Genomic DNA, 12,364 nt, shown 5'->3' with positions numbered 1-12,364 from the left:
TTAGTCAGAACCCCTTCAACTGCCCCCAAAACTCAAGCAAACCAACCTTCTCAGAAAGAGGAGAGGTCTGGCCTCAGGAACAGTGGGATCCAGGCATTCAAAGCCCCAGGATACTCTCTCTCCCCATCCTCCATCTGTGCTTCTCTGAGCATTCACTTTATTCTCCCATTTTCAGGTTTTCAGGAGGATCAAACACTGGTCACAGGGATCTCTGGCTTATATCTAAGTAAACTGGTACCAAAAAATGATCAAACACTTTTCTGGGCCATCTCAAACAGCAGAAATCCTGGGGAAGGGCTCTGACTGGTCTAGCTTGGAGCATGCAGGCACCACAGAGCCTAGGAGGGGTAGACAGGCAGTTGCCAAGAGAAGGCAGGTTTAGGGGCAAGAGTAAAGGCAGTAGCCATCATACCCTACTCAGCAAAGGAGGCTAAAGAGGGTAAGGAAGGAGGAAATATTTTGAAAAGTGGGAAGTGCTGTTCAGATGCCACACTTGGCCTGGAGGAAGCCACTGTCTTCTGGGTGCTGGACCAGTCCATGATAGGGTGCAATTCGCCTCCTCACTCAAATGCCCCCAATATCCTATTCCCAAAGAGGTGACCAAATAACTTATTTTCCCAATTTCAGCATCCACAAGGTTGCCCAGGTTCTGAATAGAGCTGCCCAGGAGAGAGGCTGTCTTCAGCCCTGCAAAGGAGCAAGAGAAAGGTTTCTGGCAGACAAGGACACTGTGAGGATCGCACAGGCCGTGGAAAAGGAGGTGCAGAGGCAGGACACGACAGCACGCTCAGGTGGCCCCAGGATGGTTCAGCATCCTCTGTTGCTGGACCCCGGCAGGCAGGGCTGGATCCCAGCCCCGCCACGGGCCTGCACCTCGGTGCCGATGGTCCTCATCAGGTAGAAATGTGAGGCCTCTAGCATACTCAAGTCTTGTTTCTCCTGCCGCCTACTCGACATCCAGACAAACTCCTCTCCGCTTCATGTTCTTTCTCCTGGTCCTCATTGGTCCCAACTCATCAGAGGCAGCGGGGTATGGTGGAAAGACTATGGATGTAGGAGCCAGGAGCCTTGTTTCCATTCTGCCTCCCATTTACCGTGTAACCTAAGGCAGGAGTCACACCCTTTTGGGCCCTGCCTGCCTCCTCCACAAACCAATGGAGGTTGACCGCTCACGGTCAGAGGCCCTTCTAGATCTTTTTGGAAGAACGTGGCATAGCTGGGTGTGGCACTGCCATTTTTAACCCCTCTGCATCTCACTTCATCCCTACATGTCAACTCAGCCACACTTAATTCCAGCCAATTAGCCCCTTACAAGCTGGGCCACTGACAGGACAGCAACAAGCAATGAAATAAGCAAGGCAGGGTGGAAAGGGAGAGATATAGCAACACTCTAGGTCATCTGTACCAGACTTCTGGACAGGAAGCTTCTCAGTTCAGGGCAGCTGTACACCAGGCTGGTTACCAGAAAGGGGTACCTCTCGTCCATCAAGGGTCCTCTCTTAGGGTTTGGTACTTCTATACGCATCACACCGTGTACACACTTGGAGCTGTTTTTGCTCTAAGATATCCATTGTACAAGGACAACAGTGAGCCTCAAGGAAAGTGACATGCCCAAAATCACACAGCACATCAACGCTCGATCCAGGGTTTCAAGCCTTGATTTCCATTCTATGTTAAAACCAAGGCTGCCTTTTAGATGGACTGTGATATAACCGGAAGGAAAGTTATGACCAACCTAGACAGCATATTCAAAAGCGAGACATTACTTTGCCAACAAAGATCCATCTAGTCAAGGCTATGGTTTTTCCAGTAGTCATGTATGGATGTGAGAGTTGGACTGTGAAGAAAGCTGAGTGCCGAAGAATTGATGCTTTTGAACTGTGGTGTTGGAGAAGACTCTTGAGAGTCCCTTGGACTGCAAGGAGACAACCAGTCCATCCTAAAGGAGATCAGTCCTGAGTGTTCACTGGAAAGACTGATGTTGAAGCTGAAGCTCCAATACTTTTTGGCCACCTGATGTGAAAAACTGACTCATTTGAAAAAACCCTAATGCTGGGAAAGACTGAAGGCAGGAGGAGAAGGGGACAACAGAGGATGAGATGGTTGGATGGCATCACAGACTCAATGGACATGAGTTTGGGTAAATTCCAGGAGTTGGTGATGGACAGGGAGGCCTGGCATGCTGCAGTCCATGGGGTCACAAAGAGTCAGACACGACTGAGCGACTAAACTGAACTGAACCCAGCCCATCCCTGGAGTCATCTCCCTCTCCTCTCTGTCTTGTTCCACAACATGCCCATTTGCTCTGCAGAGCCACCCCAGACACTGATGCCTTTTTTCTTGCTGCTGCTCCCACCTGGCTTGCTTTCCTCTGAAGCCTCTGTTTCTGCAGATTCTCCCTGCAGGATTCTACTCCTGGACTTTCAAGACATCTTCCCTGACTCTCCCAGCTCTCAATAACCTTTTTATTGACTTGCATCATGCTCAGAATAAAAGCCCAGGGCCACCGAACTCCATGGCTGTCCTCTTCCCAGCTCTGTAGCTTCTCCAACCCTCTCTGCATCCTTCTCCTGCTCCAGACACACTGGGCTCCCTGCAGTTCCCCAAACCGTGGAGCCACTTCCCCCCAGGGCCTCACACCTGTGGTCCTCCTCCTCTGGCCAGTGTACTCAGCGGATGCACACTTCATTCTGTCCCCAAGCTGCCTCCTTAGAGAGGCCTTCTCCACCACCCATTTACTCTGCTTTTGTGCCCCTCAAGTCTCTATCCTAAGGCTCATTCATTTTCTTTCAAAGCACTTATGATTGCGTGAGATTATACTAAGTATTTAGTTAGCTAGTTGGTTTATTATCTGTCTTCTCCATTAGAATGCAAGCTCCTTAAGGGCAGATACTTTATCCACTGCTTTACTTCATACTCCTAGCACAATGTCTGGCCCATGGGGCTCTCAACTAATAAATCAATGAATGAATAAATGAACTGTTGAAATGAAATTACAATTCAGAATTAGAATGAGCTAGGGTGGAGAAGGAAATGGCAACCCACTCCAGTGTTCTTGCCTGGAGAATCCCAGGGATGGCGGAGCCTGGTGGGCTGCCATCTATGGGGTCGCACAGAGTCGGACACGACTGAAGCAACTTAGCAGCAGCAGCAGCAGCAGGATGCCCCTGGTGCGCCCAAGGTGAATCTTGTTCCTTGCCCACATACATAAGTGGAATCATTCAAAACCCGTATGTCAGCACCATGCTGATGGCCCAGTCACATGTAACCCCACAAAAGAAATAGCATATAATGAACAGTCTTTAAAAGAAAACAACTCCATTTTACAATAGTGTCAGAATGAGTACTTAGGAATACATTTAACAAAAGAATGACAAAACTTATACTCTCAAAACTACAAAACATTGTTGGAGGAAGTTAAAGCTTTAAAAAAAACAGAAAGGCATCACATGTTCCAAGATTAGAACACTTAATACTGTTAACATGGAAACACTCCTCAAGTTGATCCATAGATTCAATGAGCTACCTATCAAAATCCAAACTGGTTTCCTTGCAGAAATGGATAAGTGAAAGTCACTCAGTTGTGTCCAACTCTTTGCGACTGCATGAACTATACAGTCCATGGAATTCTCCAGGCCAGAATACTGGAGTGGGTAGCCTATCCCTTCTCCAGGGCATCTTCCCAACCCAGAAATCAAACCAGGGTCTCCTGTATTGCAGGCAGATTCTTTACCAACTGAGCTATAAAGTTAAGAAGTGAAGTTGGTCAGTCATGTGCAACTCTTGGTGATCCCATGGACTGTAGCCTAGCAGTCTCCTCCATCTGTGGCATTTTTCAGGCAAGAGAGTACTGGAGTGGGTTGCCATTTCCTTCTCCGGGGGATCTTCCCGACCCAGAGATCGAACCCAGGTCTCCCGCACTGCAGGCAGACAGACACTTTATTCTCTGAGCCACCAGGGAAGCCCAAACATTTTGCCCCCCAGTTGTGTCTGGCTCTCCAGGCCAGAATACTGGAGTGGGTAGCCTTTCCCTTCTCCAGGAGATCTCCCCAACCCAGGGATGAGGGTAAGCTGATCCTCAAATTCATATGGAAATTCAAGGGACCCAGCATAGTCAAAACAATCTTGAAAAGAAGAAGAAAGTTGAAGGAATCATTCTTCCCAACTTCAAAACTTACTTCAAAATTATAACAATTAAGACAGTGTGATACTGGTATAGGATAATTACATAAATTAATTGATTAGAATTGAGAATCCAGAAATAAACTCTCACATTTATAGTTCACTTATTCTAACAAGCATGACAAAATAACTCAGAGGCAAAAGAACAGTCTTCAACCACATGGTGAGAGGACAACATACAGAAGAATAAAATTGGATCCCCACCTCACACCACAAACAAAAATGAACTAAAGTGGACCAAAAACCCACCTGAAAGAGCTAATACTATAAAACTCTTAGAAGAAAACATAAGGATAAATGTTTGTGATCTTGGATTGGACAATGGTTTCTTCAATGTGACCCCAAAAGCACAAGCAACAATAGAGAAAAATAAAAATCAGACTTCAACAAGATAGAAAACTTTTCTGCTTTAAATGACACCATTAAGAAAAGGAAATGACAACCCATGCAATAGGAGAAAATATTTGCAAATCACATATCTGATAATGTCTGACTTGTATGTAGAAAACATAAAGAACTCTTATAACTCAATAATAAATGAAAAATAATTAAAAATGGGCAAAGGATCTGAAAAGACATTCCTCCAAAGACAACATAAAATGGCCAACAAACGTATGAAGAGATAGTCAATAACATTAGCCATTAGAGAAATGTAGATCAAAACCACAGTGAGACAGATCTTCATACCCACTAGGCTGGCTGGATTAAAAAAGTCAGAAAATAACAAGTGTTGGTGAGTATGCAGAAAATTACATTACATTACCATATGTAAAATAGATAGCCAACAGGAATTTGCTGTTTGCCTCAGGAAACTCAAACAGGGACTCTGTTTCAATCTTGAGGGGTGGGATGGGATGGGAGATGGGAGGGAGGTTCTTAAGGGAGGGGATATATGTATACCTATGGCTGATTCATGTTGAGGTTTGACAGAAAACAACAAAATTCTGTAAAGCAATTATCCTTCAATAAAAAAAATAAATTAAAAAAAAAAAGAAAATTAGAACTCTAATACACTATAGGCAGGAAAGGAAAATGTGACATTTTCCAAATATCCACTTAGGAAAAGAGTCTGACAGTTTCTCAAACAATTAAACAGAGTTATCATATGACCCAACAATTCCACTCTTAGGTATATACACAAGAGAAATAAAAATATATGTACAAAAACATGTATACCAATGTTCACAGAAAGATGAAAACAGTCCAAAGGTCCATCTATGGAAGAACAGATAAACAAAGACTGTGACGTTTACCCCCAGTGGAATATTATTTAGTCATCAAAAAATAGAGTACTGATATATGCTGTCACATGGATGAACCTTGAAAACACTAAGCTAAGTGGTAAGTCAGTTACAAAAGACCCCATGTTATATGATTCATTCATATGAAATGTCCAGCACAGGGAACATATAGACACAGAATGTAGGCGAGTGGTTGCTTAGGGCTGGGGGAGGTAGGGGAGATTGGAGAGTGATGGCTGGAGGGTACAGGAGTTCACTTGGGATGATGAATATGTCCCAAAATTTATTCTAGTGATGGTTGAACAACTCTGAAATTCATACTGAAAACCACTGAATTAAATATTTTAAATGGGTGACTATATGGCATATGAACTATATTTTAATAACATGACTATTAAAAATTAAAATAGAAAACAATTACCATGCTGGTCAACGTAGATAATCCACTTGACAGATGGCCCTCCCTGAATTGGGCCCTGGTCAGCCTCATAGGCCTGAGTCCTGCAGCTGACCCGACCCACCTGAAATGTGATGAGTCCCGAGTAGAGCACTTGGAACCAAGGTCACTGTTGCTAAGTTGCTAAGTCGCTTCAGTCATGTCTGACTCTGTGCGACCCCATAGACGGCAGCCCACCAAGCTCCCCTGTCCCTGGGATTCTCCAGGCAAGAACACTGGAGTGGGTTGCCATTTCCTTCTCCAATGCATGAAAGTGAAAAGTGAAAGTGAAGTCGCTCCGTCGTGTCCGACTCTTTGCGACCCCGTGGACTGCAGCCTACCAGGCTCCTCCGCCTATGGGATTTTCCAGGCAAGAGTACTGGAGTGGGTTGTCAATGCCTTCTCCATCTACACTCACTGCTGCTGCTAAGTTGCTAAGTCGCTTCAGTCATGTCTGACTCTATACGACCCCATATACGGCAGCCCACCAAGCTCTCCTCGTCCCTGGGATTCTCCAGACAAGAACACTGGAGTGGACACTTTCTGAAAACTGTAAGGAAGGCCCTGTGGAGTGGGGGGCCTGGGCAGGAGCCAGGCCTGTCCAAGTCTAAGGACAGGAGTGTCCCAGGGTATTCTGAGCATTTTCAATATATTATTACTTATTTCCTACAATAACCCCAGGATGGCATACCAGGGCTAACTCAACATAACAGCCACCTGTTACGTGTCCAGGGATTCTACAGGAAGAATATTAAGTATAGCTATTACTTTAAAAGTAAGTTACATAAATTCAAAACCCATCACTTCCCAATTATCTTACTAAATTTTATTGTTATCTATGCTCTTTGAGGTTATTCACATCTATTACATCTGTGGGTTGGAGATAGTATATGATGGTAGCTATCAAGTCTATCTTCCTAATTCTGCTTTTAATGATGTCACATGGAAATCATCGAAGGCTGCAAATCAGGACTTGATTATTTTTTTGTTCTTGTTAATTTCCTAGACTTAAGAAAGTGATAGAGAAAATATTAATCATGCAAATGAAACTTAGAGGTGTGCCTGAGTCTGCAGCTGTTGCAGCACCCAACAAAAAGAGAAAATACTTTTCTATATTCAAAAAGGGTCATCCGATTCAGCACAGAGGTCCCTCAGGTATCTGAGGAATGAGTGAAGCTTGTATATACCTTTCACAGTTTCACAGCTATTTGTAAGGCCTCCTCAGACAACCATTTTGCCTTTTTGCATTTCTTTTTCTTGGGGATGGTCTTGATCCCTGCCTCCTGTACAATGTCACGAACCTCTGTCCATAGTTCTTCAGGCTATCAGATCTATCAATGAGATCTGTCACTCTGTCTATCAATCCCTTGAATCTATTTCTCACTTCCACTGTATAATCAAAAGGGATTTGATTTAGGTCATACCTGAATGGTCTAGTGGTTTTCCCTACTTTCTTCAATTTCAGTCTGAATTTGCAATAAGGAGTTCATGATCTGAGCCACAGTCAGCTCCCAGTCTTGTTTTTGCTGAGCTTCTCCATCTTTGGCTGCAAAGAATATAATCAATCTGATTTTGGTGTTGACCATCTGGTGATGTCCATGTGTAGAGTCTTCTCTTGTGTTGTTGGAAAATGGTGTTTGCTATGACCAGTGTGTTCTCTTGGCAAAACTCTATTAGCCTTTGCCCTGCTTCATTCTGTACTCCAAGGCCAAATTTGTCTGTTACTCCAGGTATTTCTTGACTTCCTAATTTTGCATTCCAGTCCCCTATAATGAAAAGGACATCTTTTTTGGGTGTTAGTTCTAGAAGGTCTTGTGGGTCTTCATGGGATCATTCAACTTCAGCTTCTTTAGCATTATTGGTTGAGGCATAGACTTAGATTACTGTGATATTGAATGGTTTGCCTTGGAAACAGAGATCATTCTGTCATTTTTGAGATTGCATCCAAGTACTGCATTTCAGACTCTTTTGTTGACTATGATGGCTACTCCATTTCTTCTAAGGGATTCTTGCCCACAGTAGTAGATATAGATTTAACTCAGAATGGTCATCTGAGTTAAATTCACCCATTCCAGTCCATTTTAGTTCGCTGATTGCTAGAATGTCAACTCTTGCCATCTCCTGTTTGACCACTTCCAATTTGCCTTGATTCATGGACCTAACATTCCAGGTTCCTATGCAATATTGCTCTTTATAGAATTGGACTTTGCTTCTATCACCAGTCACATCCACAACTGGGTGTTGTTTTTGCTTTGGCTCCATGTCTTCATTCTTTCTGGCATTATTTCTCCACTGATCTCCAGTAGCATATTGGACACCTTCCAACCTGGGGAGTTCATCTTTCAGTGTCCTATCTTTTTGCCTTTTCATACTGTTCATGGGGCTCTCAAGGCAAGAATACTGAAGTGGTTTGCCATTCCCTTCTCCAGTGGACCACATTTTATCAGAACTCTCCACCATGACCTGTCCATCTTGGGTGGCCCTACACAGCATGGCTCATAGCTTCACTGAGTTAGACAAGGCTGTGGTCCATGTGATCTGTTTGGTTAGTTTTCTGTGACTGTGGCTTTCAGTCTGCCTTTTTATGGAGAAGGATAAGAGGCTTATGGAAGCTTCCTGATGGGAGAGACTGACTGAGGGGGAACTGGGTCTTATTCTGATGGGGTGGGGTGGGGCATGCTCAGTAAATCTTTAATCCAATTTTCTGTTGATGGGTGGGACTGTGTTCTCTCCCTGTTATTTGCTGCTGCTGCTGCTAAGTCGCTTCAGTCATGTCCGACTCTGTGCGACCCCATAGATGGCAGCCCACCAGGCTCCCCCATCCCAGGGATTCTCCAGGCAAGAACACTGGAGTGGGTTGCCATTTCCTTCTCCAATGCATGAAAGTGAAAAGTGAAAGTGAAGTCGCTCAGTCATGTCTGACTCTTAGCGACCCCATGGACTGCAGCCTATCAGGCTCCTCCATCCATGGGATTTTCCAGGCAAGAGTACTGGAGTGGGGTGCCATTTGAACTGTGAACTTCCAGATGTTCAAGCTGGATTTAGAAAAGGCAGAGGAACCAGAGATCAAATTGCCAACATCTGTTGGATCATCGATAAAGCAAGAGAGTTCCAGAAAAACATCTATTTCTCCTCTATTGACTACTCTAAAGCCTTGACTGAGTGGATCACAACAAACTGTGGAAAATTCTGAAAGAGATGGGAATACCAGACTACCTGACCTGTCTCCTGAGAAATCTGTGTGCAGGTAAGGAAGCAACAGTTAAAACTGAACATGGAACAACAGACTGGTTCCAAATTGGGAAAGGAATACATCAAGGCTTTATATTGTCACCCTGCTTATTTAACTTCTATGCAGAACACATCATGAGACACGCCGGGCTGGAAGAAGCACAAGTTGGAATTAAGAATGCCGGGAGAAATATCAATACCCTCAGATATGCAGATGACACCACCATTATGGCAGAAAGTGAAGAGGAACTAAAAAGCCTCTTGATGAAAGTGAAAGAGGAGAGTGAAAAAGTTGGCTTAAAACTCAACATTCAGAAAACTAAGATCATGGCATCTGGTCCCATCATTTCATGGCAAATAGATGGGGAAATAATGAAAACAATGACAGACTTGATTTTTGGGGCTCCAAAATCACTGTGGATAGTGACTGCAGCCATGAAATTAAAAGACGCTTGTTGCTCCTTGGAAGAAAAGTTATGACCAACCTAGACAGCATATTAAAAAACAGAGACATTACTTTGCCAACAAAGGTCCTTCTAGTCAAAGCTATGGTTTTTCCAGTAGTCATGTATGGATGTGAGAGTTGGACTATAAAGAAAGCTGAGTGCCAAAGAATTGATGCTTTTGAACTGTGGTGTTGGAGAAGACTTTTGAGAGTCACTTGGACTGCAAGGAGATCCAACCAGTCCATCCTAAAGGAGATCAGTCCTGAGTGTTCACTGGAAGGACTGATGCTGAAGCTGAAACTCCAATACTTTGGCCACCTGATGTGAAGAACTGACTCATTTGAAAAGACCCTGATGCTGGGAAAGACTAAAGGCGGGAGGAGAAGGGGATGACAGAGGATGAGATAGTTGGATGGCATCACCGACTCAATGGACATGAGTTTGGGTAAACTCCAGGAGTTGGTGATGGACAGGGAGGCCTGGTATGCTACAGTCCATGGGGTCACAAAGAGTCAGACACGACTGAGCGACTGAACTTCACTGTTTCACTTTCACCTTATTCATCGCTGTAAACAAAAGTGCCAACCAAGTTTGACTGGAAGTATGTTTGGGGAGCCAGCTGTTAAATGTTTATAAACACATACTGCCTCTAAGGCAGGTGCTCTCTGTAAGCCCACCTTACAGAGCGGAAAGTGGTCGGGGTTGGGTGCAGAGCAGGATTCCTACCAGGCACCCTACTCTTGGAGGCTGAGCTCTCAAGCACACAGCAAAGGAAGGGGAATCCCAGACTATGGTAGGCAAGTCCCCAGGGAAAGCCCACTTTTGATCCATGCTGTCTAATTCCCCCACCCCAGACAAGGAGCATAGGACAGACACAGGACTGAGCAGGACATGCAAAGGGCAGCAAGGGTGTCCTGAAAGGGCCACAGGAAAAAGGGCAACTGAATCAGGTCAGGGCTGAGATAACAGCTGATGGAACAAAGCTGCGGGTGCAGGGTCAGGAAAGCAGAGTGAGTCTGGCTGCCTGAGACTCCCACAGCAGAGGCCTAGAGCCTCAGTAACTCTTCCAGGGCCTGTGGACATGGGCAGGAGGTGCCTGCCATGATGCCAACCAGGCTCAGAAACTCTCCCATCTCCTGGGCCATTTCAGGCTCCTGTGATGTGCCCTCTGCAGGCAGCAGGCTACCCTCAAGCCCATGAGGAGATGTGGATAAAGAGAGCAGACTCAGGGCTACTTCAGGGGTAAGCTGAGCTGGCCCTGGCACCTCATCCTCACCACTTGGCCTCACCTCTGAGGCCCATCTCCCACCGCTCAACTCCCTCTCCAGCCTGTCCCATAGTGCATTCTATACTGTAGCCATGCAAAACTCCCACTGTCTCTGGATAAGCAGGGCCCTTTCCTGCCTCTGCACCCTTACACAGATGAACTCCTCTGGTGGGGAATTCAGGGAGGGCTTCACAGAGGAGGCAGGTATCTAAGCTAGACACTAAAGGAGTGAGCTAAGGTTTGGGGGGAAAAGTTAAAAATAGCCCACGGCTCCCTCTTCCATGGCACACGGCACGTATAACATGAGCAGCCCCACCGTGATGCTGTAAAACGCTGTAGCAGAGCTTCAGTCTCTCTAGAACACAGTAGGCACTCAGTAAGTGTGCAGGCCACACAGCTCAGGCAGTTGCCCAGCTGTGAGGCCCGCAGTCGTACTAGCTGGGAGCCACATGCATTTGCTGATACAGAACAATGTTTGACCTACAAAAGCAGCAATTTCATGTGTTCCAACCTAATAGCCTCTTTGTGACTCTGTAAGTGGGGTTAATTGCAGTACCACTCTCAGAGGATTGATGGAGGGATGGAATGAATTAACACCTGTGCAGACACCTGGCTGGTGCCTGGACCAGGGCAAGTAGGTGCTCCCAGCAACCTCTCACAATTTGTGGCTCTTGCTCTGTGCCGGGCGTGGTCCTCACTGCACTGCCTTGTTAACACACCTGCTCCTCTAACACTCAGCCACAAGTCCTATTTTAGCCCCATTCACAGAGGAGCTTACCCAGTCATGGATGGGACTGGACAGCTAGAAATTCAGGAGAAGAACCGAGGGAGGCTCCTGAAGCCCAAAGCACTGGCACAAGTGGGTATCAGGGAGAAAGCACAGCGCGTCTCACCACCAACTGGGGAGTTCACAGAGAGGTTGCCCACTCTGGGAGATCTTCTGTCCAGCACTTGGTAAGGACTTGGGGCCACTTAGTCCCGCTGGCCAGGCTGGGAGTCAGACAAATGAACTGAAAGCTGCCACCTATTAGACACAACTGGGTCTGTCTCTCATTGTGTCTGCACCACAACCTGCTGAGAAGGATGAATTCTTCTGTGCTTCCATCTTCCACTTCTCACATGATTCTACTTTTGGCCAACCCTAACTCAGAACCCCACAGAGAAGGGGATTCTGGGAAATGCAGGTCCCCTCCCTGGCCAAGCTGGCAGAACCCAACCCCGCACAGATGGTGGTTCCAGGAATAGCATCATGGAGTGAATGGGGGCGGGGTGGTGTGGGCTTGCCCCGCATGCTTCCCGTTTCTCCTTCTCCTGCTAACAGAAGCCCACCCTCCTGGAGAGAGCCCACTGTTCATGGGGCCAGGGAGGTCAGACTCTGCCATCTTCGAGCAGCTACCACTCAGCCCCCTCTCCAGCTGCCCCTGCCCACCTGGCTCCTGCCACCCCAGACACACGATGCCTGTTCTCAAGATCACAACTTGGCATCCAGAAAGAACCCCCAACTCAGGATATTCCCCTCCCCCACCTCACTTCTGGGCTTCCTTCTTTGCCTACCCATCCC

This window comes from Bubalus kerabau, chromosome 1 (assembly GCF_029407905.1).
Source record: "Bubalus kerabau isolate K-KA32 ecotype Philippines breed swamp buffalo chromosome 1, PCC_UOA_SB_1v2, whole genome shotgun sequence".
Classification (NCBI taxonomy): domain Eukaryota; kingdom Metazoa; phylum Chordata; class Mammalia; order Artiodactyla; family Bovidae; genus Bubalus; species Bubalus kerabau.
The sequence above is the reverse complement of the archived record's forward strand: the minus strand, read 5'-3'. Positions refer to the sequence as shown.